The sequence below is a fragment of the Cryptomeria japonica genome, chromosome 2, assembly GCF_030272615.1.
Source record: "Cryptomeria japonica chromosome 2, Sugi_1.0, whole genome shotgun sequence".
Taxonomy (NCBI): domain Eukaryota; kingdom Viridiplantae; phylum Streptophyta; class Pinopsida; order Cupressales; family Cupressaceae; genus Cryptomeria; species Cryptomeria japonica.
Genome location: NC_081406.1, coordinates 353,352,028 through 353,355,221, shown reverse-complemented (window position 1 = coordinate 353,355,221; position 3,194 = coordinate 353,352,028).

The window sequence follows — 3,194 nt, the reverse complement described above, 5'->3', positions numbered from 1 at the left end:
GAAAGGATATCACAATGCAGAATCAACATTTTTCCATAAAAGGACCAGAAAAACACAGAACTTTCGACAGAGATTAAAAATCAAACTTAAAACATAAGGCTTCAAAAAAACATATACATAGAGTCACCCAGAACCAACAAGTAAGAAGATACAAATGGAGTAAAGTTTAATAAAACATAGAGAGAAATTCCAAAACATATCCATAGCTGGGAGACCCAAAAATTAGACACAAAGACTTATTTTGAGTCTGAAATACACAGGTAACTCTACCAACAATAGAGAAGGCCAATACTACACCAACCAAAACACCAATCACATGATCTAAGCAATGACACAGGATCTCACAACAAGCAGCCAAGAATCCAGATTTTCCAATGTCGTGAACAATAATATATAGGAGACTAAATATTTCTCCAATACAACTATACAAACACCCATATAATATAAAGTTTTTTCCACCATATATTAATCTGAAAAACTACAATAAACCAAATATTTCATACCCAGCTCTCGGAAGGCATTTTCAAACACAATGCATACATAGATAATTTTAAAAGCTAAAAAAAAAAAAAAGACAAGGAACCCAACCTACACCCTGAGTGATGAATGAAAGTCGAGGTAGAGAACCAACCAAATCCAAGAGTCAAATCAACAAACTCCAACAACAATCGAAGCCAAAACCCAAGGAAAAATTTTGCAGAGAATATTTTGCAAAGAAGAAGCCAACCCCAAACACATCACGGGAATCAAAATAAAAAAGCCAAACAATAACCAAAACCCTAGCCTCAATCTCGGCCAATCAAAATATTCGATTCTATATTATATTTTAGCAACCCCACCATATAATATCATTTTACCTCCCTTTTCAAATTCAACCAATAAAAGAAGAGGGTAGATAGGATAAATATAAATCATGCTTTTACAACTAGGTGGGAATGTTTTATTATTTTATTTTAAAGTGTATTTATACAACCCACTTAATAAAAAAGTCAAACAAATAAATAAAACATGAGCCACAATTAAATAAATCAAATGGGGAAATTAAATTAAATAAACCAAAGGCTCATAAGTGAATTAAAGAATCAAATAAATATTAAACCATACACGATTAAATAAATAGATAAATAAATAAACAATTAAATACCAATAAAAGGTCAAATCACAAATAAATATATAAAACCGCAACATAAGATAAACAATAAATATTGAATCATCATTAAAATAAATAAATAATTAAATAATTAAATACCCAAAAAGGAAAGAATCCAATAAATTAAATTAAAAATTAGATAATCAAATAATCAAATCACTATTAATCAAAATAATTAAAATAAACATTATTAACTATTTAATCCTACATCAATAATCAAATAATTAATCTCGACATAATGGAATTAACCAACCAATACCAACATACTCACAACACGGAAGAAACCAAGCTTACTAACTGACATGGCGACTTGCGCCAAGACGCTGACGACTCATAGTGAACAACTTAGACCTAGAGTATGTGAGGGGAACTTGAGCCAACTCCGAACCACATGCCATTGGGATTTAAAGACATGCTCAGACCTGTGGAGCCAGGTGGAGTCGGTGTCTTGTACTTGCAAATCCTGCATCCACAAAACAACGATACGACATATGCATATATATATTATAACAAGCAAGGGTTAGAGAATCAAAATGACACATCCTACTTGCAATGAGTGATGTGGCATTGTCTCTATCCTGAAGACAACCATACAACAATCAAACACACCATAAGATCAACTCATCATAGATAATCATTAAATATGGTTAGTACATAAAAACATCATCAAGTGCATTATTAGTATAATTCATGATTAAAGTAAGGCATGTAAAATCCATCAACACTTATGCTCATCAAATCACATAATCAATATAATCTTTCGATAATCAATCACATAATAAGTATATAGTGTCTAATAAATCACACAATCAATAAGGATAGCATCAACATCATATAAATCATCTGAAATAGCCTATGCGTAATAATGTCTATCATGTAGCAATTAAAAGTCAACTCTAGTCAAAACAAGTCAAGTCAAGGGTGAACACTACATCCTCCCCCCCTTGGACTCGACTTACTCCTGGAAGTCGTAAGAGTTAGGGTGACAACTAGCACACATAAATAAATAAAATTCCTTTTAACACAAACATATTATAATATTTTCTAACTCCAAGAAAGATAATGACAACTAAATTTCCTCCTTATGCTTCAATTATTCAAAATAAACACATTTCACAAGAGGTAAATGAAGCACCAACTTCTATTAATTATGATATGTACACTAAATTGTTAAAGTCTTTACAAGGGAACTTCATTTTAACCACACTTGCAATACAAACTGTAACTTTAGTCACTGAGTTAAGCATCAATAAGAACAAATCACTATATTTCACACCAATATTCATAGTAACACTCCTTCAACATCTAGTTGCATGCAAATAGAGAGAGAGAGAGAGAGAGAGAGAGAGAGAGAGAGAGAGAGAGAGAGAGAGAGAGAGAGAGATACATTTACATAGTATCTTACACATGTTCTCCTATTATATTATTGAACAAATCATGTCATAATCCCAAATGAGGGAAAATTTCTCAAAAATAAGCTTCCTCAAGTTAAATATATTCAAGACATCACATGATAATCAAGCATGTATAGCCTATTTATTTAAAAGAACAAATTTCATGGCATTCAAATGTCCTAATTTCCACCATGCTTACATTACGCTACACTTTATCCAAACATTAGATGCAATCCTTATCCATTCAAATAATTCAAAGGGCATCCTTAATCCATTATGTGTACACAAAGATTTTGAAGGCAAGAAATCAGCAATTTCTTTTATTTAACTATTCCATAAACTTCAGACTTCAAAATTCCAAGGCACTTCTATCTATTATAAAATTCAGAAAGTTACCAATAAATTTAATCTTATTAACACTTTTCATTTACTCAGCTAATAACAACATTATCTAATTGTTTTATTAGTCTAGTGCACTTTTCCGCAATGTCCTCCCTCACACACACTATCAGAGGTTCAAAATGAACTTGATAGAGAGAACGTTGGCTCAAGATTTGGGCCCACAATACATCGACACTCAGAATGACCACTGTAGACAACAAAAGAGGAGGTTAAGGAAATATCCTCAAATCAATTCATTAAATTAAAAG